The sequence below is a fragment of the Carettochelys insculpta genome, chromosome 16 (genome assembly GCF_033958435.1).
Source record: "Carettochelys insculpta isolate YL-2023 chromosome 16, ASM3395843v1, whole genome shotgun sequence".
NCBI classification, from domain to species: Eukaryota; Metazoa; Chordata; order Testudines; family Carettochelyidae; genus Carettochelys; species Carettochelys insculpta.
This window is the reverse complement of record NC_134152.1, coordinates 10,898,657-10,925,443: the sequence shown is the minus strand read 5'-3', so window position 1 is coordinate 10,925,443 and position 26,787 is coordinate 10,898,657.

Genomic DNA, 26,787 nt, shown 5'->3' with positions numbered 1-26,787 from the left:
TTAAAAGAAAAAACTGAATAAAATGTTCAATTTTGGATCACTGTGGAGTTGGTCTCATTTACGAAGAAGTTGACTGCAAACTTTATGAAAAGCTTCATTCAGCAAAGAAATATAGGTGAAAAGTAAAAATGTTTCTTGTGAGATCACTCACCCAAGGGCCCTCTCTTATTCTCTTCCAAGGGCCCTTTCTTGCCTATAGACTACACCTATTATATTTCTAAAAAGCAGCTTAAAAGACCTATCTAGTCTGATTGTGAGTCTGAGTCAGTCAGATGAACCATTCACAGCTGTGAAGGAACTGTACAACCTAACATACTAACACAGCTGCTGAGAAGACATAATATTGGAAATCTGTCAAAGTTGGATGTTAAGTATTTGAATACTGCAAAGTTTAATTTTAACTTGAACAGCTTTTGGCTGCTAGTTATGGGATTTTTTTTTCACCCCTCAGATTGCTTTGCTAAACACTCTGCAATACTTTCCTAGAGGGTAGCATGTAATTAAAATGCATAATTCTCCACCTCTTCTGGATTCTAACCCTCAAGAGAAACTTCTGCCATCTTCAACATATGATCTGGTTCTCCTGAGTGAATCACAGTTTCCTCTTGCATTCACCCAGTAAGTGAGCTCTCTCTTTTCCTGATATAATCAAATAGAATATTAAAAATATTACCAGTCAAAACCTTCCAAGGAAATTGTAAAAAGTTCCATTGTTGTCTCCATTTGTTTTAAATACATAAACAATGACTGTACTCCCAAATTCCCTGTCTTGAACTGCAACTGGCTAAGGCCATGTCTACATTATACAAAAGATCGACTTGAGCAGGTTGCACAAAATCAACCCTAGTGGGGACCGGCAAAATCAACCTGTCAGAGGTCGGCAGTCAACCCCCCTACTCACTATCTCGAGGAGTAGGAGAGGTCAACAGAAGAAACTCTCCCGTCAATTTTCCTTAGTGAGCATAGCCAGCTAAGTTGACTGCAGGTAAGTGGAGTTGAGCTATGTAATTGCTGTAGCTAGAATTGCGTATCCGCAACCAACTTACCTGCCTAAGGTAGACCAAGCCTCAGATGTTACATGCAGCCCTATGTATTCTCAATGTAGTTTTTCAGAAGCCTTTCTGATTGCCCCTCATCTTGGCCCATGTCTAGCAAAGCTTAACTTTTAAGTGTCTGAGGAGTCCTAAAACAGTCAGTGGGACTTTATGTGTGCTTACAGCTAAGTCATTTATGAGCATACATTTGATCTAGCTGGTATTACTGAAACATTGATGGGATGATTCACTGGACTGGAATGTTAAAATCAATGGTCACAATCTATTTAGGAAGGATCCATTGAGGAGGAAGGGAAGTGGGTGGCACTTTAGAACACAAAATGGCATTACTTATTTCCAAGTCATTGAAAACTTGGAACAAAATGATTTTGAACGCTTTTGGATCAATGTGAACTGATACAGCACAAGATCTGGTACAGACCACCAAGTCACACAAGGTAACAGGGTGGCCACATCCTTACACATCTATCTATCTATCCATCTATCTAGTGCAGGAAAAAAAATCAGTGATTTTGGGGTACTTAAAATTGAGTGACGTACGCAAGAAAACTTGGGGTGTCAGCACTAAAACATCCCTAAAAATTCTGCTATTAAACGCGACAATTGCCTAACTCAAAAAGTGTTGCATCCAACGCAGAGGAATTCCATCCTAAACCTCATGCTGACAGATAATGAGGAATTGATCACAGAACTGAACATTAATTTTAACTTAAATAGACGCAATCATTTCTTGATCACATTTATAATGTACAAACAGAATTAAGTCCATACCAGTTGCATATCTATATCTATATCTATATCTATATCCACAAATTAAGTGTGAGTATTATATATACACAGACACTTTGTACTTTAACAGGGACAATTTTACAATGCTAAAAAAAAAAATGAGCCAACTCAGCTGGGAAGAAGAATGTAAGTAGAACAATGTGAAAGATAATTGAGAATTGTTTACGATCACCTACTAGATACCCACAAAACCACAAGATAAATAAGGTGACCTAATTTATAAAGTCAAGTGTCAGAGGGGTAGCTGTGTTAGTCTGGATCTGCAAAAGCAACCAGGGGTCCTGTGGCACCTTATAGACTAACAGAAATGTATGAGCATCAGCTTTCATGGGCAAAGACTTCACCTGCATCTGATGAAGTGGGTCTTTGCCCACGAAAGCTTATGCTCATACATTTCTGTTAGTCTATAAGGTGCCTCAGGACCCCATGTTGCTTTTGTTAATTTATAGAAAAAGTGAAGACAGCTATAAAATATAGAATTCCTGGAATCTGAGGCCAGGGTCAGAGAAGTTACCTTGGGTGAGGCAAGGCAAGAGGCAGTGGGTGGGAACAAAGCAGGAACAGAATGTATGGCAACCATGGGTAAATGGTTTCATTAGTCAGTCAGCTGACGCTGGGCTTGAGAACAAGGATGCTTCCTCAGCCAGACAGGCGGGGTGTTCTGTTGAGCAGTTTAGCTGATGCAGAACAGCTGAGCTCATCAGGCTGTCAGGAGCCTGAGCAGGTGCAGCTGACAGTCCCTTTATGTAGCTTTTCAGCAGGTCTTGGAACACAGGGGAAGTTCCAGGAGACTGGAAGAAACTAATTTGTGCCAATATTTAAAAAAAGATTAAATGAGATGATCCAGATAATTATAGTCCTGTCGGTATGACACTTATCCTGGGCAAGACACTGGAGGGGCTCATACAGGAATTTAAGTATGCTAATCAGTGTTCCCTCTAATATTTTTCAGTCCATGGATGGAATAAATATGGTTGTGCGCACCAAGATGTGTGTGGGTGTGCTCCACCAATGCAAACACATGCTGCACACTGTGGGTGGCTACAGGTGCTCTGCTAACAAGCTATGGGTATGTCTACGCAGCGTGTTGCTGCTGGCAGGGTCATGCAAATGACGGCACTCAACAATACAAAAAAAGGGGCTCATTTACAAATTGCGTGCCTCATTGGCACTCTCGTGCGTGATTGCTGTCCTAGCAGAGGCTTCTGTCGCCACAAAACAAGCTGTATAGATGGGGTTCTGTTGACCAAAACCCGCCTTGTTGACAGCTGAACCATCATGATATAATTCTTGATCCAGCTTCTACACCCTATGAACAGTCCAGACCCAGAAAAATGTCTAGGACCTGATCCAAACCCCTTTAAAGGAATCTGGCCACTCCTTCACTTGATCTGGCCCTTTCCTTAGTGGTATTAGCACCAAACTAGCTATTTGCAGAGAGCCCACACTGCTATAAGGCATCTACAACAGAATAGTATGAACAGTTTTCATTGTCTGAGCTATGTGTTAACAGATAACATCAGGGACAATCATCCCCTTGAATTTGCAATCATACGGCTCACTGCCCCTCCCATAACATCCCTGTGGCAACTGCAAAAAACCTTAGGTACACAAAGACACTGAGGCAGGGAGAAGGGGACAGCAATGCGCAGTGGGTAAGATAAGGTACATTCCAAGATCTGAGATTCTTTTACCTCCAAATGCCCCCCAACATTCTGAAGCCAACACAGATATTGGCCTGGATTTTCCTTTTACCTACAACACTAAATCTGAAGTAACTCCTCCAAAAATCTATAGTGTTGTAGAAGAAGAAGGAGAAGAAGAAGAAGAAGAAGAAACTTGTCAAGCCTCTTTTTCAAGTCAAACTGAGTAAGAGAAGCCTGCCTAAGTTTTCTGCTGCAACTCCTTGGCATCTTTCCTAACTGCTTTAGAAGTGACCTTACCCCTCAATGCATAGGCCTAACTCACATTAATACTGAAAGTATGCCTCAAGGGAAGAATAGACACTTCATAAATAATAATAAACTGCTTTTCCATCCCAGGGGCATGCAGAATTTCCTTTCTTACAGCAGCAATGTGCATTCCAAAATCTGATAAATACACTCATGTTAACAGTTCCTTCTTATACAGTGATTTTATAGTTATTTGTATCTCCAATATGCTGATGTTTAGCAAACACTAAATGACTTTGTAAGATAAGGGCAAAAGGCCTGTCACTGAAAATGCTTCTGAATGAATAAGTTTACCTGCATGAATAGTTTCACTGACTTCAAAAGAACTAATTGTGTGCGCAGGTAGGTGACATGAAAAATTAAGCATGCAGGTAACTTCCTGCAAGACTGAGGCCTGTAGCCTCAGGCTGCATCTGAAAGAGTGCAAAGAGGAGGCAACAGTAGTGGGACACTTACATGGCATGTACATGGGTGTGTGTGTTTTTTTTGTTTTTGTTTTTTTATCCCAGACAGGGATTTAAAGTGACCATTACTGTACGAATAGTTAATCACTGCCAGTTTTTTAAGGCCCTGTCTGCATTACCCAGAAGATTGACCTGCTAGGGATGCATGAAAGTGACCTATCACGGGTTGGCAGTCAACCACTGTATTCCTTGCTATCGTGAGAAACTCTCCCATCTACTTTCCTCAGTAAGGGTGGCCAGGTGAGTTAATTGCAGATAGGTCGGTTCTAGCTACATAATTGCTATGGCTAGAATTGCATATCAACCTCCCTGCCTAGTATAGAGGCACCGTAAGATTAAGTTAGACCTGGAGAGATCCGGGTATACTTCATCCTGCCTCAGCACAAGGGGATGAACAAGGCTTCCTCTTGAGGTCCCTCCCAGGCCTACAGTTATATGACACAAATACACAAATAGTCTCTATGTAATAAATAATAATCATAATAATAATCATAATAATAATAATAAATAATTTTTCTCATCTTTAAAGTGCTATATGACTGCTGTATTTTTTTTTGTTAAGATACAGATTGACATGGCTACCTCTCTGTTATTTCTTCCATAAAGTTTGTTCACAGCCGCCAGTCCTGACTCTCGTTGTTCATGCTGTTATTTAGCTCTAATTTAACTCTAAATGGCCGTGTCTACACGTGCCAGCTACTTCGAAGTAGCCGCATCAACTTCAAAATAGCGCCCGTCACGGCTACACGTGGTGGGCGCTATTTCGAAGTTGACATCAACGTAAGGCGGCGAGACGTCGAAGTCGCTACCCCCATCAGGAGATGGGAATAGCGCCCTACTTCGATGTTCAACGTCGAAGTAGGGGACGTGTAGTCGTTGTGCGTCCCGCAACATCGAAATAGCGGGGTCCGCCATGGCGGCCATCAGCTGAGGGGTTGAGAGACGCTCTCTCCAGCCCCTGAGCTCAATGGTCGCTGCGTGCAGCGGCCCCTTAAAGCTCCCCGCCCCCTGCCTTCCTATGCAGGAAGCTGAGAGAGCGTGCAGGCAGCAGCATTGCCATGCGGCTAGCCTGCAAGCTCTTCTGCAGCCAGAAAAAACCCCCAGCGCTGTGATGGCTGCCCCCCAGCCCCCTAAGGGCCCCCAGGGCACCCCCCCCAAGGGGAGCCAGGGCTCGCAGGCTGGCAGCCAGGCGAGGAAGCGGCAGCAGGGCCCCTCCTGGATGGAGGCCGAGCTTCGGGACCTGCTGGGGCTCTGGAGTGAGAAGGAGGTGCTCCAGGTAATGGGGAGCAAGAGGCAGAACGCGGATGCGTTTGCTCGGCTGGCTGAGGTCCTGGACGCCCGGGGTCACCCTGCCCGCACTCCAGCTCATGTCCGCGGTAAAGTGAAGGAGCTGCGGCAGGGTTATGCCCAGGCCCAGGATGCGGCCGGCCGATCTGGGGCCGCCCCCGTCACTTGCCCCTTTTACAGGGAGCTCAGGGACATCCTGGGCCCCTGGCACACCTCCTCCCCTCCGGCCACGCTTGATACATCGGCCGACGAGCCCCAGCAGGCTTCGGAGGCGGAGTCCGCCCTGGAGGTAAGCCCCGCACCCCAGGGCCCCCCCCCAGGAGCCCACCCCTGGGGCACTGGAGGAGGGGGCGTCCTCCTCCAATGACAGGGGGCTGCAGATTATGTTGCCCTCAAGGAGCTCCAGCCGGTCGTCCGCCCACCGGGTGTCCCCCGACCGTGGGAGAGGACCATCAGGTATGTACCCCCCCCGGTGCGCACCCCCGGGGTTGAGGGGCGGGGATAACAGATATGACCAGGGCCCTCCACATGCCCAGATGACCATGGCCCCAAGGACAGCAGTGGTATGTCCCTCAGAAGAGTGCACCAGCCCCTGCCCCCCAGCACGACAGTACCATGCCCCATCCCCGGGGTTGGGGGGAGCAGAACCTAGGGTCCCCCGGGGGGAGGGAGTGGGACACCCATCATCATCATCAGCAGCATCTCCCGGGGACGGGGATGGGGAACCTGCAGCAGAGGGATGTGGGGACAAGGGCCACAGCTTGGGGCCCACACTAACGGCTGTCTCCACTCTTCTTCCCCCCCTGTGTTCTGCAGCTGCACCATCGGAAGGACTGGAGAACGCTGGCGAGGTGTCAGTGGTCCTGGAAAGCCCACCAGGGCCATCACTCCAGGCCAGCCCCTCGGCGGAGGACCGACCAGCCCCACGGTGGGGACGACGGTGGACCCAGCACCACCACCGGATGGCGACAGACCCCCAGCTGCCGGAGATCCACCATCGGCAGCTGGAGGTCACCGAGCAGCATCTGCGGGTGGAGGAACGGCACCTTGAACTGCAGGAGTGGGCCCTGGCCTGGCGGCAGGAGGTATGGGGGTCCTTCATGCATACGTTTGAGCGTATTGCGGACTATTGGGGGTCAAATTTAGCTACGACAGATCAGGAAAGGGATCTTGGAGTTATAGTGGATAGTTCTCTGAAGACATCCACGCAGTGTGCAGCGGCAGTTAGTAAGGCAAATAGGATGTTAGGAATTATTAAAAAAGGGATCAATAATAAGACAAAAGATATCATACTTCCCCTATATAAAACTATGGTACGCCCACATCTCGAGTACTGCGTGCAGATGTGGTCTCCTCACCTCAAAAAAGATATATTGGCATTAGAAAAGGTTCAGAAAAGGGCGACTAAGATGATTAGGGGCTTGGAAAGGGTCCCATATGGGGAGAGGCTAGAGAGACTGGGACTTTTCAGTTTGGAAAAAAGGCGATTGAGGGGCGATATGATAGAGGTATATAAAATCATGAATGGTGTGGAGAAAGTGAATATAGAAAAATTATTTACCTTTTCCCATAATACAAGAACTAGGGGACACCAAATGAAATTGATGGGTAGTAGGTTCAAAACTAATAAAAGGAAATTTTTCTTCACACAGCGCACAGTCAACCTGTGGAACTCCTTGCCCGAGGAGGCTGTGAAGGCCAGGACTCTATTAGGGTTTAAAAAAGAGCTTGATAAATTTTTGCAGGTCAGGTCCATAAATGGCTATTAGCCAGGGATAAAGTATGGTGCCCTAGCCTTCATAACAAGGGCAGGAGATGGATGGCAGGAGATAAATCGCTTGTCTTCTGTTTCTCCTTCTCTGGGGCACCTGGCATTGGCCACCGTCGGCAGATGGGATGCTGGGCTTGATGGACCTTTGGTCTGACCCAGTATGGCCATTCTTATGTTCTTATGTTCTTATGTACCTGGCCCCCCATGCCACGCCGGCCGCCACTCTTCCCACCCTGCCTGCTCCACCCGCTGCTCCACCCGCTGCTCCATCTGCTGCTCCATCCACCGTCGCACTGCCACCCGCCACCGCGGGCCCTTCTGCCGAGGGGGACCTGGGGCCAGCTGACACCCACCAGCCTTATCTCCCGGTCCGCTTGGCCCCCAGCCAGCCCTGGCCACGGCTGAGGCTGAGGCGTGGGTCGTGGCCGCCCACCCCCAGCGCTGGACATTAGGGGGTGTGGGGGCCCAGGACGTGGCCCCCCTCCCTCTTTGTATATATTCCCCTCAGTTTTATGTTCATTTGTAAATAATTTCTATTAGACCCCTGTTGTTATGTTGTTGTTATGATGCTGATACCTGCCCCCCCATGTACATAGTTCTCCCCTTCCTTGTCTTCCCCTTTTTTTCTTTCATCTTATCGGACTTATAATATATATGTATATGTAATATTTATTCAGCCTGTAAATAGTTATTTAAGATATTAATAAGGAGAGTTCAACATAGATCTGGTTTTACAAACAAATGTCTGTTTTTATTTTCAAGAAAGGTCGGGGGGGTGCTCTTGGGTGCTCTGTGGTGTGTGCGTAGCGGCAGGGAGTGTTGTGAAGGATGGGGGGAGCAGTGGGAGGGTCTGCCAGCATTCACCCCGGGGCCTCATCGAAATGGGCCCGCAGGGCCTCCTGGACCCGGGTCCCTTCGGGGTCCACCTGGTGACTGGGGGCAGCGGGTGGCTGCACATCGGCCCTGCCGGCCTCCACAGCCCAGCCCTGAAAGAAGGCCTCCCCCTTGCTCTCAACGATGTTGTGGAGGGTGCTGCACGTGCCCACAATCTGGGGAATGTTGGTGGGGCCCACATCGAGGCGGGTGAGGAGACACCTCCAGCGCCCTTTGAGGCGCCCAAATGTGCGCTCCACCACCTGGCGCGCGTGGTTCAGGCGCAGGTTGAAGTGCTCCTGGCTGGCTGACAGGTGGCCTGTGTAAGGGTGCATGAGCCAGGGCCGGAGGGGGTATGCTGCATCTGCGATGACACAGAGGGGCATGGTGGTGTCCCCTACAGGGATCTCCCGCTGGGGGATGTAGGTCCCCGCTTCCAGCCGGCGGCACAGGCCCGAGTTCCGGAATACCCAGGTGTCATGGGTGCTGCCAGGCCAGCCCACACAAATGTCCAGGAAACGGCCCCGGCTGTCCACCAAGGCCTGGAGTAGCACTGAGTGGTAGCCCTTCCTGTTTAAGTAGCATCCTCCACTGTGCTCTGGGGCGCGGATGGGGATGTGGGTCCTATCCAGAGCCCTGAACCAACTGGGGAAGCCCAGGATGGCAAAGCCCGCGATGGTGGCATCCGGGTCCCCAAGCCTCACGAGCCTGTGGAGGAGCAGGGCGTTGATGGCGCGGACGACCTGCAGGGGAAGCACATGGGAGAGCACCAATGAGGAGTGTGCAAGGTGTGTGTGGCCCTCCCGTGCCAGGGCCCCCCTCCCCTCCCCTCCCCTCCCCTGGCAGGGCTGCCTCCCCCTCCCCCCATGGGTCATCTTACCTCCATGAGGACAGCTCCGACGGTAGCCTTGCCGATGCCAGACTGCTGCCCCACGGATCGGTAGCTGTCTGGAGTGGCCAGCTTCCAGACAGCGATGCCGACCCGTTTCTCCACAGTGAGGGCACGCCGCATGGCGGTGTCCTGGTGCCTCAGTGTGGGGGTGAGCCCCTGGCATAGCTCCAGAAATGTCTGCCGGCTCAAGCGAAAATTCTGGAGCCAGAGGTCATCGTCCCACTCTCCGAGCACCAGCTGCTCCCACCAGTCGGTGCTGGTGGGGTAGCTCCACAGCTGGCGGTGTATGAGGCGTGGGGGGGGTGCTGCAGGTTTGGGGGTTGCGTCGTCCTCCCCTGGGGGCAGCTCCTCCTCTGTGGCAAGGATGTGCTCAGCTGCCTCCTGTGTGGCATGGAGCAGGGCGAGCACTGCTCCTACAGGGGCGGCTGGGTGGACCTCTGGCTGCTTGCTGCTCCTGCTGCTGCTGCTGCTGGGGGACCATGACTGCGTCGCTCGAGGTCTGTGTGCCTATGGCTCTGCAGACCACATGCTGTGCAGGCTGCGTGTGTCTGGGAGGGGCCCTTTAAGGGAGTGGCTAGCTGTTGCCCTGGAAGCGCTAGTCCGCCCTGTGACCCTGTCTGCAGCTGTTCCTGGCACCCTTATTTCAATGTGTGCTACTTTGGTGTGTAGACGTTTCCTCGCAGCGCCTATTTTGATGTGGTGCTGCCCAACGTCGACGTTGAACATCGATGGCACCAGCCCTGGAGGATATGTAGACGTTATTCATTGAAATAGGCTGTTTCGATGTCGCTGCATCGAAATAAGCTATTTCGATGTAGCATTCACATGTAGATGTAGCCAATGTCTTCTAAGTGCCCAGGAAGCAGTAGAAGTGTTGGTATAGTGCTGGACCATATTGACCTCTGAGGGTTTGGCAAATTCTCTAGTCTGGCAGTGTCAGGTCCTGACGGTGCCAGACTAGAGAGGTTCAGCCTGGAAGTAAAAGTTTGGGAACTCTCTCCCCCTGCCCCCACCATCCAATCCCCTTGACAGAACCCATCTTACAATCCAGCCCTACATTTACACATTCACACACAATTTATTTAGCCAGCCTCCGATTAGTGCCTTGGCAATTATTCTCATTAGTGAGATCTGCAGGCTTTGAAAGCCATGCCATCATTGATTTACTAAGTCAGTTGGTGATTGCTTCTTTGAACTGCTGACATTTTCTAAGGTAGTCATTTTTGCTATTAGATGAATCTACCAGTAAGGTGCCTTTAAATTAGGAACCAATACTTAGCTAGCAGTAGTTCTGTTTGAAAGTTTAGGTGATCTGCCTGCACTGATAAAGACTTTCAATATTATTTTCATAGGTTTTTGTACATGTTGCATCTGTGTGATGCAGTATTGCCCAGGTGAATAGCAAACCAGAGTCATCTGTTGAAAGTTGGTGTAACTGTCACCATATCAGTGGGGTGGCCTAGTGGTTAGGTCCCCATGTTACTTAGGGGCCCAGGGTATAAGACTGCAGTACTTGCACTAGAGTCTGTACTTTCCATTTGGGGTGTGGCCCCAAGAGTCCAATTTCCCACTCCTTAATGGGGTTTTGTTTGGGGTTCTTCCCTTGGTGTCTGGGGAGGGGTTTGGAGACTGCGTCCTCTGATGGCCGACCCAGCAGACAGCTCTGACTCAGGTCTGGCAGACAGCAGAACCAGCTCCTGCCTCTTTGTTGGTCAGTCCTGAACTGAGCTAGCTTCCCTCCTTCCATTCTCTCTCCAGGCCTGGCTGCAGGTAAAATGGGGCAGGGCTAACAGGGCAAAAAGTCCTAGCTTCATCCCTGCACTGCCCTCCCCTCACGCCTTCACACTGTGCTTAATTGGAAAGCAAACAAACCAAAACATTCCAGAGATTTACCCCATTTTAGCATTTTAGGAATGGGACTGCTACTGACAACATTTTGGGCTTCTCTACACTACCACCTTCCTTCGAAGGAAGGATGATAATTAGGGTGTTGGGAGTTTACTAATGAAGTGCTGCTGTGCATAGGCAGCAAATTCCCCTCCGCGGCAACTTTGAACTGTTAAACTTCGAGGTGCCGGTACACGTCTAGCTGCGGCGCACCTGCCAGTACTTTGAAGTGCCGGGGCAACTTCGAAGTCCCCTTACTCCTCAAAACTTTGGCCATGTCTACACTAGCCCAAAACTTTAAAATGGCCATTTCACAGTTTACTAATGAAGTGCTGAAATACATATGCAGTGCCTCATTAGAATGCCGGCAGCTGTGGCACTTCAAAATTGATGCGGCTTGCCGCCGCGCAGCTCGTCCAGATGGGGCTCCTTTTCGAAAGGACCCCAGCTACTTCGAAATCCCCTTATTCCCATCTGCTGTTAGCAGATAACCCTATGCACGGCAGCACTTCATTAGTGGACTCCCAACACCCTAATTACCATCCTTCCTTCAAAGGAAGGTGGTTGTGTAGACAAGCCCTTCAAGAGAAGAAGACAGAGGAGAGGGAAGTAGTTTGCAGCATTCAATCAACATGCACCATCGGACTTTTAATTTGCAAAGTTCTGCTGCAGAAGACATTCTAGCATCACTGATAACCCTTTGCTGCCAGTGACTGTCACTACTGCAGAGGGAATACATATGGATTTTTGAGGTAATTAAAAGATTTTTCCAAAAAGAATACTGGACAAATTAAAACTTTATTTTTCCCATTCAGTGTGTGGTAACTGGGAGCACACAAAGTGTCATCTACTCCTTTTATTGACTTTCTCCTGACACAAACGCATACACTCAAGGCTGGGAGATAGCGTATGTTCAACAAACCTGAATTAACTGGTTTTATCGTAAAATGACTAAATATGATGGGTGCTGAGCAAGGGGCTTTTGTTTCCTACAGTCCCCATAATCACTCCTGGGGGGCATCATGACTGACAGCAGGTCTACATTAGACCTTACAGTTGATCCTAGATATGCAATTCCAGCAATTGAGCAACTGAGTAGCTGAAAGCAACGTATCTACGATCAACTTATCTGGCCATTTTCTCTGAGAAACTTTCCCATCAACTTCCCTTACTCCACATGACTGTTGACCCCTGATAGTTCAGTGTCACACTTCCCCACTAGGCGTGCAAAATCGAACCCTGGAAGATCAACTCTGACTGCATCAGTCTCCCAGAAAGCGTAGATGCACCACAGACAGACACTTTTACTTCATCATTGCTCCAATATCTGCAGCAAATTGGAATACTGACCCCACCAGCTGGGTGATACTGGTGTGTGAGTGGAGAGAAGGAATTTGTATATGGAATCAAGACTCCACCCCTTCTCAGTTCCTCTCCTCTAGAGAAAGCTAAAGCAGGCACACGGCCACATTTAGCCATGAACCCAGGCTCTGTGGCTTGGTCTGCACTAGGAGATTAATTCAAATTAATCAGTTGATTTTAAGGGGTCCTAAGGTTGATTTTTGTATTTTTCATGAGATGTAATGCAAAATTCCACTTTGCAAGGATGACTTTAGGCTTGTGTATAAGGAGCATGTTCCAGAGGGTTGTTGTGTTCTTACTTGCACAGCTATAATGACCCAATCACAATCTCTCTTACAGGGGAGAATCTGCTTGTCTCAGGCAAAACAGAATACCTGTCATGGTTTATTGAGTTGTTTAAATTCTTCTACTTTTGAATATTCAGAAAGAGGCAAACCTGATATCATAAGACATTCGCTTTACTATTAGTTCTTAAATTAAAAATCAGTGATAGACATAACAAGAGACCATATCTTGAAAATATTTCAGGCACTGCAAAGTGGGCAGGGCTTTTATTATGCAAGTCACCCAGATAGCAAGGCCCAAGGAAGGTCACATGAGACCTGACCACAGACAGACATGTCTGGGGCCAAAACCTTCTGAGGAATTCATAAAGTACAGAAAGCATTTGTTGCCATTCCCAGCCATCTGTGCTTTCTCCATACATTTCTGAGATGTTCTGTGCCATGAACAGGACTCAGGGTCATTTTATTTCTCTCCAGACCTTTCTGCCTTAATGGTTATAACAAGTGTCTGCCTCTGGTAGCAATCTAAAATATCTGTTACCAGCAACACTTCAACCTTGAAATGTCTGTTTAAAATGTTGCTGTTTCTCTAAGTAAACCCATTTCAATCAGGTTTCATCCAATGCGTTCTTCTTCTTCTCAACTGAAATGTGAAACATTTAAAACAATAAAAACCACCATACTGGAAAGCCGCACAGTTTATTTTTCCCTATACTGCATGCAAGGGTACATCAGACCTTTAAGGAGCCTAAATTCATTCTGACCTTCTCCATTGGTTATTTACTTTGGACCTTGAGGAAATGCTTAGCTTAAATAGCATTTTTTCCCTTTCAGAAATCTAATCTTCCAGAAAAATTCCACTGGACAGCAGGTTTTTTAATGGAATTACTGCAGTTAATTCCTATCACAGCAGTTATTTAATGAAAATCTGGAAGAGAGTCAACAGGTGCCACATGCTACAAAGCTAGGGTAAAGAACAACTCCTCAGTTCAAAAGGGGGTGTCATATCCCCATCAAGATAATTAGTCATCTCCCAAGACAGGAAATTCGAGGTTGCAGGAATAATCTACAGGATCTTACCCTTGTTTCCCAATTAAAACCATTCAGACTAATTAAAAACATGGTTGTGTCATGCAGGGGAGTTGTTTCAAACTAGCACAATAAAATAATGGTGCTCAGCCAGAAAAGATAAATGGTTTAAAAAATTATAGATTTTAACACCCTCTTGTGTCAATGATGATATATGAAGTTCTATTGCACATAATGCTGGTGACCATCCCTCCTTAAAAGGTAACCCCACGTATCTTTCAGATCATCAGAAAGCCACCTCTTTTATTGTTTCCCTTTTGAGAAGCCTTTATTTCATTAAAGTGCCATAACCAGCAGCCAACTGCTTGAGCATTGTGGAAGAAATGAGCCTAAAATAATGTCAATTGTATGAAAAGGCAAAAAAGATTAATTAAATTTTTTCGGGAGCCTCTTCAGTACTCTTGCCCCTTACACTGGTTATCAGCAGAATTCCTTTCTTTCTTCTGGCAGCTTTAACAATATAACAATTTTAGACTGTATGTAAGGTAATTATGTCAAATATCCTGAAAGTGATGGGCAGCAACTGGCATTCATTTCAGATTAATCTCTCCACACTCTGGCATTTCAGTTTTGCTTTCAGACATGGAGGTGATGTTTTCTGAGATGCTGGTCTATGTGATTTCCCTTTAGCTGGTTTTTCTTTCTTGATAATTGGGAGCTCTCAGGCACTCTGGCTGCCAATAGTTCTCACTGAAGATTACAACACAGCCAGGTCAGCTTCCATTACACGTTCTTGGTACAGCTCCTTCGCTTGTTGCATCTCTAGCTACAACAAGGATTCAACATGTGCACAATGCTGCTGCCTGACTTCTCTTATGGGACTATATCCAGAGCTGTAACTAGGTGATTTTGCGCCCAGGGCAAAATACTATTTAAGGCACCCTCTCCTCCAAATTAAAAACAAAAGTCTCTAGTTTACTAATTTTTATTTATCTTTACTTCAAGAAAACTCCACAAAATTGTTAGTTAGTAGAGTAATATAGCAAAATATATTCTCAATAATATTAGGAACGTATTTTACATAGATAAATTAAAAATAATCAATAAATAAAATGTGATGCTTAACAAACAATAAGATAAGTAAAGGAGCATATAAGAAATGACAAAATAATTCTAATACTTATCATAAATTTACTTTATGTGCCTTTAGCACAGCAAACTCATCGTAAAATAATAAGCTTTCAAGATAAAATAATGACTTTAACCCTCCCACCCCCACCAGCCCGAGATCTTATTTCCCCTGTAAGCCAATCCACAGAGAGAGTGGGAGGGGCCCTGTAACTTACTGGAGCTGCGCCCCTGATTATACTGCACCTGTGGCAAGTGCAAAAATGATGTGGTCCCACCAGTGTGTGCTGGTTTCATGGATCCAGAACTAGCGCTCCACTGTATGCAATGCATCCAGTGCAGCCAGCAGCTCTTCATTCCTGAGCTCCAGTCCTTCAACATCTTCCAAATCAAGGTCTGCATCCTTCTTCTCCCGCTCGCTTTGTCATAGCAGATGCTGCAGGACGCTTCTTGCCCAGGGGCCCAGGCAACTTAAAAAGGCCTGGGAGCCTCAGGCTCCTTTAAATCATCCAGGGAACCAGGCAAGGGTTGAAGGTGGAGCTTCACTTTGGACAGGCTAGCTCCTGGCTTCATTCCTTCAGCTTGTGCCCTCCCACCAAGGCTGGAGCCTGGAGTTCCCTGTTGTCCCCACAAGACTACAGCCACAGCCCCCCATCACTGGAGAAAAGGTGAATGAATGTGAGGTGATGGGAGAAATAGGGGATAGGTGGATGTGGGTAGTTAGGCTGCCCCAGCTGAGTTGCAGCAGTTGGTACCTAGGAGAAGACAGGACTCTGGAGGGTTGCTGGCACTTTGGGGTGTGGGGGGCTGTTGCAGCATGGGCGTGATTTATGCATAATGTGCAGCAATCAAAGGTTAAAAGAAATAACTAGGTCTGTGGATTTATTTTGAGTGGTGTCATTTTATGAAGCCACATTCATGCTCTTTACTCTGTCTGAGGTGCTGATCCTGCAAACGGTTATGCATTTGGAAGGCTCCCAGGTGTTTGGAGGATAGGGGCTTTAGTGAATGAATACGGGAGCAAAAGCATGGGCTAGGCCTCACTCAGGACATTGGCATGATTACATTTAAAACAAAATTTACATGGGAGGTGCTAAAGATTTAAGGTAAGAAAGAAAAGGATTCTTTTAACAACATAATTCTTTTAGGCTGTGTCTACACCACAGTGATCTTCTGAAAGGTGGTCTTCTGGAAGATACCTCTCCATAGTCCCTCAGCCTCTCACATGCAAGATTAAAATCTGTAGGGCTTCTGGGAGTCTGGTGGGTCCAGGAGAGATGTCGTATGGTTGGGCATCTGGGAGAGCAGCAGGGTCAGAGGCTAGTGATGGGGTTGTATTTGGGGGAGATGAAGCGGTGATGGCAGGACTGATGAATGATGTCCACATGGTGGGCGCTATCTCAAGATATGGCAGTGTCTGGAAATAGCTCCCCAGGTCTAAGAAAAATGTTCATTGTCTCAAAAGAGTTTTCGAGAGAACAGGTGCGCTATTCCATCATCCCTGTACACCTCATCGCAGGAGGATGACCGGGATGCCTCGAAATAAGGTGTTGTCCCCACCTCCCCCACTGTGGGGGTGACCTGGGCAGGGTCACTTGGGCCTGTGTGCAGATCTGCACCTGATTGGGATGTGCATGATGGCTGGGAGCAGCAGCCGGCTGGGAGCAGCAGCCGGCTGCTCGTTGTGGCCTCTTCCCTCCAGTGCCCAGGCCTGCTGGAAGTCCTCCCGCTGCCATTCCATCAGGTTGTGGAGAGCACAGCAAGCAGCCATGACTTGGAGGAAGTTGTGCTTCTCCGCATCCAGCCAATACAGGAGGCACTGGAACCTCCCCTTCAAACTCCTGCAGAAGAGTTCCACCCTGTTCTGTGCCTGGGTGAGGCAGGCATTAAAGAGGTCCTGAGTGGGGTCCATGTGTCCGGTGTATGGCCGCATTAGCCACGACATGAGCAGGTAGGCCACATTGTTCACAATGCACAGGGGCATGTGTGTGTCCCCCATGGCCATCTCCCAGTGGGGGACACAGGTGCCTGCCTCCATTCTGGAGAACAGGCTGGAGTTCTGCAGCACCTTGGCATCATGGCTCCTGTCCAACCACCCAACATAAACGTTCAACAACTACCCTCAGTTGCCCACAAGGGCCTGCAGGACCACGGTGTGGTAGCTCTTCTGGTGGATGTATCATACAGCACTGTGCTCTGGGGCACAGATCGGGATATGGGACACATCCAGTGCTCCAAAGCAGCTGGGGAATCCCAGGCAGTCAAAGTGGGCAACGATGGCATCCATGTTGATGATCCACACCAGCCTTTGCAGCAGGATGGCTTTGATGGCTCGTACCACCTCCGAGGGGAGGGAGACATCAGAGATGACTGTGAGGGTCTTGGGAGATAAGGCCTCTGGGCTACAGTGAACCCCACATCTCTCAGCCCCCCTGTCCCCTCTGTACCCCTTGCCCCTTCCCTCCCATCCTCCCCTATCCCCTCTGCCCTCTCTCTTCTTTGCCCCACATCCCCTCTGTCCCCTGTTCTCCCTCCCTCTGTGCACAGCCTGTGGCCAGATGGTTCCCCTACCTGCATCACAACAAGCCCAACACTGGACCTCTCAATGCCACACTGGTGGGCCATGGAGCGGGCCATGGAGTGCTAGCTCTCGGGGGTGACCAGTTTCTACATGGCGATCACAACCCTCTTCTTGATGGGGATGGCAGGCTGCATATTGGTGTCATTCCATTGTAGGATGGGGCAAGCCAGGTGCGCAGTTCAAGCAACGTGTCTTTGTGCATCCTGAAATTTTGTGACCACTGCTCATCACCCCATTGCTGCACCACCAGGCGGTCCCACCAATCAAAGCTGGTGGCGGGCCTCCAGATCCGCCTGTGCTTCTGGAGGGTGAGCACAGACATGGCATGATGCCAGGGCAGGGGACTGCTCTGCAGACTGTCTCTCTATGTCGTCGTCTCCCCCAGTTATGGTCATAGAGACTGATGATGGCCAATGGAAAGGCCATTGGGAGCAGATCCACGGTCCCAGGCATGCCTGGGGGCTGCTATGCCATGGCCATAGTCGGGAAGGGTTGGGGTTGGGGTTGGGGGAGGGGAAGGGTGTTGTGTCAGGGAGGGTGTGGGGTGAGGAGTATTAGTGTCAGGATGGGTGAGGGTATCAGGAAAGGTAGAGAGCAGTTTGGAAAGAACAGTGTCTCTCACAAACAGCAAGGAGCCCTGCAGCAGTTTAGCTTTCCCTGCAAGAGGTTGGCTAGCCTGTGAATGGGCAGGGAGCGTGGGTCAAGGGTGGGGAGGGGCCCTTTAAGGCTGCACAGGGGCAGTGTCCCAGGAAGGCCGTTACCTCCATTCACTCTCATCTTCTGGGGTTAAGGGGCCGGTTCTCTTGACAGAGCAGCCAGCATGTGTGGATGCTCTCTGTCGACAGAGCAGCTCACTATTGCAAGACATTTTTGGGTATTGATGCAATATGTCAACAGAGGTGCTGTCGGGTGAATTCTGTCAACAGACCTCTCCGTCGATAGAGGCTGCACATGCAGACGTGGCTGAGGTGTGCAGGAAGCAGGTCACAGGAAGCCTGTGCATTTGAATTCATCACCAGCAAGCCCAGGAAATATAAGGGGCACCCAGAAGCTATACCTTTTACCCATCGCATCAGAAGCCATTGCATCGCATTGGTAGCCATCGCATTGATAGCCATCAGTCATGAGCACTCAGGGTAGGAGTCTGCTTAGTTCTCAGGGTTGCAAGAGAGCTCCAGTATGAAGGTATCAGGAGATTATGGATCTCCTTGCTGTTTAGGGAGAGGGGTAAGTGGCAACCAGATGTAGAGTGTCTGAGCGAAATGTGGACATATTTGACAAGATGTCATTGGGATAATAACCAGAGGTTACTTGAAGTGTAGACGTAGCCATGATTGTGTTCCAGTGAAGCAATGCAGTTGCTGATGACAACACAGGAGTCTTATGATGCTTCAGAGCATCTGCATCTAGATCATGATTCTCACTCTATCAAAAGTTATGAGTGGCCACAGGGCCTCGGCATCTTCAGAATGCATTCAAAACATCTCTGTGATTTGGCTTTCCCTAAATAAAGGCTGCACGCGCCCACGCGTGTGCGCACACACACACGAGTCATCCCCACTTTTCTTACAAGGATATTGCGAGAGACACTGTTGTCTTTTCTGTCTTTGTATAATTGAGGCACTGCTAAAGTAGAGATACTACAATACCACAGACCCATCATCCATTTTATTCCAGTTCTGCTTCCTGGGAATATGCAACATGTTGGTGACTCTCTGAATTATGTTCAGCCTCCTCTCTGTTTAAAACTTATTTATCACTAACTTTTAGCTTGCCTGGCAATTCTCTGGCTCTATTCTTGTTCCCTCACTAAGTCCATTCAGAGCTCTCTCCCAAACCTATTAAAGTCACTTGCTAAATTCTGCAGGTTCAGAATCAAGGTGTCAGCCAACCTCTGAGTTTTTCATAACTCCTTGGTACTTTCTTGGCACCTAATCTTATACTTTCTGCTATTCCCCAGACTTCTTGGATTTTGCCATTTTAGCATGATGCTTCTGTAACAAGTCCAGAGACGCCCAGCCCCTTGGCTTAGGGCGGGCAGCAGCAAAGGGGTTAGAGCACCAGCCCGTACTCAGTTCGGGTGGTCAGCAGCTCACCGCTACAACACCATACAGGCCCCAGCCCTCAACCTAGGGTGGGGCCGCAGTTCACAAGAGTAGTATAGTTCTGGGCCCAGCCCTCAGTCCAGGGCAGGGCAGCAGTTCACAGGTACTAGAACCGTTCTGGGCCCAGCCCTCAGTTTGGGGCGGGACAGCAACACAAGGTTTAACCACAAGTCCAGCCCTCAGTTTGGGGCGGGGCAGCAACCCAAGGGTTTAAACACAAGCCCAGCCCTCAGTTTGGGGCGGGGCAGCAACACAAGGGTTTAAGTGCAGGCCCAGCACAGGCTGGCCCTGTCAAGGAGCGGGGGGTAGGGGGTCGCAGGCCCTCCCACTCCACTGCGACCCGGCCCGGGGCCCTGGGGGTCACTCACACGCATCCCTGGCAGTGGGGATCCAGACCGCAACACACTGCCATTGGTTCGTGAGCGTCGTTCCCCGGGCCACTTCCTACCTCACCCTCTGCTGGCGGAAGGTCCCAGTCCATCTGGTCAAGGGGTCCCCCTAGGTCGGTCTCCTCCGGGTCATCCACCTTCAGGGGCTCCGGCCAGTCGTCCATAACAATGTCGTTAGGGTAGTCGGGCGGCAGTAATACAGGAGACGCGAGGCGATCCTGGGTCTGAGTGCTGTAAGGATCCGCCGGGACTCTGGGGCAGCCCGCTCCTGGGGCCTCTTCCAAGGCAGGGGGTCTCCGCCAGTGGGAAGGTCCTGGTAGGTCTGGGAAGTCCGGGTAGTCCCCTTGGGGCATATGGACCCGGGATTGCTTGGAGCCTCTGGGGGCCTGCTCCTCCGGCCTGGCCGGGCGGCCGCAGGCCCTCTCCCTTTGGTGCCGAGGAGCTCGTGCAGGCATGTCCTCCCTGCCCGGAGGCCCAGGCCCAAATGGGTCCTGAGTCCCGCCTTTGGCTCTTCTAGCCCTTGGCCCCGCCCTCTGAGGGGCGGGCCTCTGGTCTCCTGGCTCCGGCCCTGCCCACCAGGGCCTCTGCATAGTCTCCCCTGCCTCCGGGTCTGCAGGAGGCCATACTGACTCACTACAGCTTCTCAGAAATACAGTGTTTCCCTTGAACTTCCAATTAAATGGTGTTGGCTTTTCTTACTGAATAGTTAATTTCCTATGCAAACACCTCATGTAATTTCTGTATGTACAGAGTGCTATCTGAAAGAATTTACAATAGTCCACATAGTCACTCTTCAAGGACATACAAATTCCACTAAATGAATTTGTTCCAGCTCCAGGAAATAAGATCTTGATAAATAAATCCCACTAGAATTACCCAGATGATTCTTATTTTCTGAGATGTCACCAAGTTTATGAGTCATTTTAAGTTTAACTGGGGTCTTGTTACTTAGATCAGTGATAGAAATCTAGGTCAGTTTCATCAACTGATGTGCAATTGATACTGACAACTGTGTGAATTCCCTCAGTCCCATTAAGCATAGTCTAATATAATAGCTAGTTCCAGCTCTTCTAAGCTGTGTCTACACGTGCACGCTACTTCGAAGTAGCAGCACTAACTTCGAAATAGCGCCCGTCGCGGCTACACGCATCGGGCGCTATTTCGAAGTTAACTTCGACGTTAGGCGGCGAGACGTCGAAGTCGCTAACCCCATGAGGAGATAGGAATAGCGCCCTACTTCGACGTTGAACGTCGAAGTAGGGACAGTGTAGACGATCCGCGTCCCGCAACGTCGAAATTGCCGGGTCCTCCATGGCGGCCATCAGCTGAGGGGTTGAGAGACGCTCTCTCCAGCCCCTCAGCTCACTGGTGGCCGCGTGGAGCGGCCCCTTAAAGGTCCCCTCCCCCTCCCTGACTCTGCAGGAAGCTGAGGCAACGTGCAGGCTGCAGCCTGCACACGCGGGCAGCCTGCTGCACCCTCAGGCACCCAGCCAGCGGTGATGGTGAGCCAGCAGCCCCCCCAGCACCCCCAGGGGACCCCCCGCAAGGGGAGCCAGGGCAGCCAGCCCAGCCAGAGGGCCAGCCAGTCTGGAAAGCGGCAGCGGGGCCCCTCCTGGACGGAGGCCGAGCTGCGGGACATGCTGGGGCTCTGGAGCGAGGAGGAGGTGCTCCAGGTAATGGGGAGCAAAAGGCGGAACGCAGATGCGTTCGCTCGGATGGCTGATGGCCTGGCTGCCCGGGGTCACCCTGCCCACACTCCTGATCATGTGAGGAGTAAGGTGAAGGAGCTGCGGCAGGGTTATGCCCGGGCCCGGGATGCGGCCAGCCAATCTGGGGCCGCCCCCGTCTCTTGACCCTTTTACAGGGAGCTCAGGGACATCCTGGGCTCCCGGCACACCTCCTCCCCTCCGGCCACCCTTGACACCTCGGCTGACGAGCCCCAGCAGGCCCTGCAGCTGGAGTCCGCCCCGGAGGCAAGCCCCGCACCCCAGGGGCCCCCCCCGGAGGCCATCCCCGGGACATCGCGGCAGGAGGAGGAGGAGGAGGAGGAGGGGGGCTCCTCCTCCGCAGAATCCAGCCTGCAGATCCTCTTCCTGCCATCCCAGAGCAGCAGCAGAGCCTCCGACCCCCGGGGATCTCCGGACCGTGGGAGCGGACCCACAGGTAGGTACCCCTCTCTGGTGGACACCCCGGGGCTTGAGGGGCGGGGGTAACAGAGGTGTCCAGGGCCCCCCACACGCTCACATGGCCATGGCCCCAAGGACACCAGGGGCATGGCCCTCACAGCACTGCAGCCATCAGCCCCTGCCCCCCCCACCCTGCATGACAGTGCCATGCCCCATCCCCAGGCCAGGGGGGAGCGGAACCTCGAGGGGCCCCCGGGCGGAGTGGGTGGGACACCCCACAGCAGCAGCATGTGATGGAGTGGGGGGAGTGCCAAAGGGAGACTCAGGCTACATATGAGCCACAAGAGCCGAAGAGCTCCCAGGGCCAAAGGAGGATCCTGGCGCTACAGCTGGCAGGTGACACCTCTGCCCTGAACAAACAGGAGGGAGGAGCCGAGCTGGCTTGGACTTGGGGGGTGAGGGCGGGGGCCACAGGTAGAGGCTAGGGGAAGGGAGAGCTGGTAGGCAGCCAGCCTGAGGAGGGGAAAGCTGCATCCCGGAGGGGCCCCCCTTGGGGTCTTCTCCCCACGATGGGTTGGAAGGACTGTCTCTTCCGACAGCTGGTGCTGTCACTCCTGCCAGAAACTGGCCATCTGTGGCCTAAGAAACCTCTCCTGCTCTCAGACCCTGCGGGGTGAAGTGAGAGTCGCTCCCACCAGGGGACGGGCTGCAGGGCAGGGGGACCCCTGAACCCCATCCATCTCAGCAGCATCTCCCGGGGACGGGGATGGGGAACCTGCAGCACAGGGCGGGGGGGACAAAGGCCACGGCTTGGGGCCCACACTAACGCCTGTCTCCATTCTTCTTTCCCCCCTCCTCTCCTGTGTCCTGCACCTGCACCTGCACCATCAGAAGGACCAGAAGAGAGCGCCGGCGAGGCCTCAGTTGTCCCGGAGAGCCCTCCGGGACCATCGCTCCAGGGCAGCCCCTCGGCCGAGGAACGACCGGCCCCGCGGAGGGCTAGACGGCGGACCCCGCGCCTACTACCGCCGACGGCGACGTACCCCAGCTGCTGGCCATCCTCCACTGGCAGCTGGAGGTCTCGGAGCAGCACCTCCAGCTGCAGGAGCGGGTGCTGGCCTGGCGCCAGGAGGCTTGGGGGGCCTATATGCAGACATTTAACCGCCTGGTAGACTACCTGGCCCCCCCATGCCGCGCCGGCCGACCCATCACCCGCCCTGCCCGCTCCTGCAGCCCCACCACCAGCTGCTCCGGCCGTCACCGGCCCGTCCGCCGTTGCCCCACCACCCACCCGTGAGGGCCAGAGCGCCGAGGGACCCCTGGAGCCACCTGAGACTCGCCGGCACCGATACCTTCAGGTCCAGCCCGCTCCCACCCAGCCGCGGACCAGACTGCAGGCGCGGTGGGGCTCCCGGCCGGGCACGCCCAGTGCCGGGCTATAGGGGCGAGGGGCCCGGGACGTGGCCCCTCCCTTGGATATAGTTGGACCCTGTTTTTTTGGTGCCCCCATTTGCCCCGTCCCCCCCATGTAAATAGTTCTCCCCTTTCTCCTCCCTGGTTTTCTTTTTATTATGTATGGCACACAGTTGTTTCTTTGGATTGTATTATTTTTGTACATATTGCTTTGGTTGAATGTTTGTACCTAGTTTTCTGTTTGTGGTTGACATATTTATTTACACCCCAAAAAAAAGGTTCGGCCAGAAAAAAAAAATTTACGTTCAGCCACAAGTTCGTGCTGTCATTTGTCCAGGACAAGTGTGGGGGGGGGGGGCGGTGGGGTGCTCCATGGTGTGGGCGTTGGGGCAGGAGTGTGGGGGAGGAAGGGGCGGGCAGTAGGGGGCCTGGGCAGAGTTCACCCCGCGGCCTGTTGGTCGAAGTGGGCCCGCAGGGCCTCCCGGACCCAGGTCCCCTCGGGGTCCACCTGCCGACTGGGGGCAGCAGGTGGCTGCATGTGTGCCCTGCCGGCCTCCGCGGCCCAGCCCTGCAGAAAGGTCTCCCCCTTGCTCTCCACGAGGTTGTGCAGGGCGCAGCAGGCACCCACAATCTGGGGGATGTTGTTGGGGCTGGCATCCAGGCGGGTCAGGAGACATCTCCAGCGTCCCTTCAGGCGGCCAAATGAGCGCTCCACCACCTGGCGCGCACGGTTCAGGCGCTCGTTGAAGCGCTCCTGGCTAGCGGAGAGATGGCCCGTGTAGGGGTGCATGAGCCACGGCCGGAGGGGGTATGCCGCATCTGCGATGACGCAGAAGGGCATGGTGGTGTCCCCCAGAGGGATCTCCCGCTGGAGGATGTAGGTCCCCGCCTCCAGCCGGCGGCACAGGCCCGGGCGTCGTGGGTGCTGCCAGCCCAGCTCACGTAAATGTCCTGGAAACGTCCCCGGCTGTCCACCAAGGCCTGCAGGACGACAGAATGGTAGCCCTTGCGATTGAGGTATCGTCCTCCACTGTGATGCGGGGCGCGGATGGGGATGTGAGTCCCATCCAGAGCCCCGAAGCAGTTGGGGAAGCCCAGGGTGGCAAAGGCAGCGACAGTGGCATGTGGGTCCCCCAGCCTCACGAGCCTGTGCAGGAGCATGGCGTTGATGGCACGCACGACCTGCAGAGAAAGCACATGGGACAGCCCCAATGAGGCGTGAGCAGGGTGTGCGTGGCCCTGCCCTGCTCTGGCCCCCCTGCCCTGCTCTGGCCCCCCTGCCCTGCCCTGGCCCCCCTGCTCTGCCCTGGCCCCCCTGCCCTGCTCTGGCCCCCCTGCCCTGCCCTGGCCTCCCCCTGTGGGTTCTCTTACCTCCATGAAGACAGCCCCGATGGTGGCCTTTCCGACACCAAACTGCTGGCCCACGGATCGGTAGCTGTCCGGAGTGGCCAGCTTCCAGACAGCGATGCCGACCCATTTCTCCACAGGGAGGGCACGCCGCATGGCAGTGTCCCTGTGCCTGAGTGTGGGGGTGAGCCACTGGCACAGCTCCAGGAATGTCTGCCGGCTCATCCTGAAGTTCCTGAGCCAGTGGTCGTCGTCCCACTCCCCAAGCACCAGCCGCTCCCACCAGTCGGTGCTGGTGGGGTAGCTCCACAGCCGCCGGCGTGTGAGGCGGGGGGTGGAGCGGGGTGCTGCAGGGGTAGGGGTTGAGCCCAGCTGCCCTAGGCGCATCTCCTCCCCTGGGGCAAGGAGGTACTCAGCTGCCTCCCACATGGCATGGGCCAGGGCAAGCCCTGCTCCTGCCGGGAGGGCTGGGTGGACCTCTAGCTGCTGCTGCTGCTGCTGCTGCTGCTGCTGCTGCTGGGGGTCCATGACTGCGGCGCCCGGGGTCTGTGTGCCTATGGCTCCTCAGACCGCGTGCTGTGCAGGCTGAGTGTATGTGGGAGGGGCCCTTTAAGGGAGCGGCTAGCTGTTGCCCCGGAAGCGCTAGTCCTCCCATTGACCCTGTCTGCAGCTGTGCCTGGCATCCCTATTTCGATGTGTGCTACTTTGACGTGTAGACGTTCCCTCGCTGCGCCTATTTCGATGTTGGGCTGAGCAACGTCGAAGTTGAACATCGACGTTGCCGGCTCTGGAGGACGTGTAGACGCTATTCATCGAAATAGGTTATTTCGATGTCGCAACATCGAAACAAGCTACTTCGATGTAGGCTTCACGTGTAGATGTAGCCCTAGAGGAAAAGGGGAAAATGAAAACTGGGCTAGATAGAAGGCAGGCAGCTGGATTCCTTGTTTGTTAACCTGGTCACCATGAAAATCTGGGAGAGGATAGTATTATTGCAAAACTCACACCAGTGGTCTGACGCTAGCTGGGTCAAAACAAAACGAAACAGAGTCAACGAAATCACCTAAGATCTAATCTATAGAACTTATAGTGCCCGCAAGCTGTAAGTATTGAGCTCAAAGTTCCTTGAAAAAGGTTTTGCTCGAATTGATGAGCTGGGTGGATATCAACTGGGGATATGTCCTGCAATATCACCCTTAGCTATTGCTAAAGAGTGTGCTGGTTTTAGAGTATAGGCTACGTCTACACGTGAAGCCTACATCGAAATAGCTTATTTCGATGTAGCGACATCGAAATAGGCTATTTCAATGAATAACGTCTACACGTCCTCCAGGGCTGGCAACGTCGATGTTCAACTTCGACGTTGCGCGGCAGCACATCGAAATAGGCGCTGCGAGGGTACGTCTACACGCCAAAGTAGCACACATCGAAATAAGGGTGCCAGGCACAGCTGCAGACAGGGTCACAGGGCGGACTCAACAGCAAGCCGCTCCCTTAAAGGGCCCCTCCCAGACACAGTTGCACTAAACAACACAAGCTACACAGAGCCGACAACTGGTTGCAGACCCTGTGCCTGCAGCATGGATCCCCAGCTGCCGCAGCAGCAGCCAGAAGCCCTGGGCTAAGGGCTGCTGCCCACGGTGACCATAGAGCCCCGCAGGGGCTGGAGAGAGAGCATTTCTCAACCCCCCAGCTGATGGCCACCATGGAGGACCCAGCAATTTCGACGTTGCAGGATGCGGATCGTCTACACAGTCCCTCCTTCGACGTTGAACGTCGAAGTAGGGCGCTTTTCCGATCCCCTCATGAGGTTAGCGACTTCGACGTCTCGCCGCCTAACATCAAAGTTAACTTCGAAATAGCGCCCGACGTGTGTAGCCGCGACGGGCGCTATTTCGATGTTAGTGCCACTACTTCGAAGTAGCGTGCATGTGTAGACACAGCTATAGTGTGTTACAGTCCTGGTACAGTACTACAGACTGGTATGTGATCAGGTGATGGTCAAAACAATGTTGCATTTCTGAGGTGCAGCAGCATTTGATTGTCTTGTGAT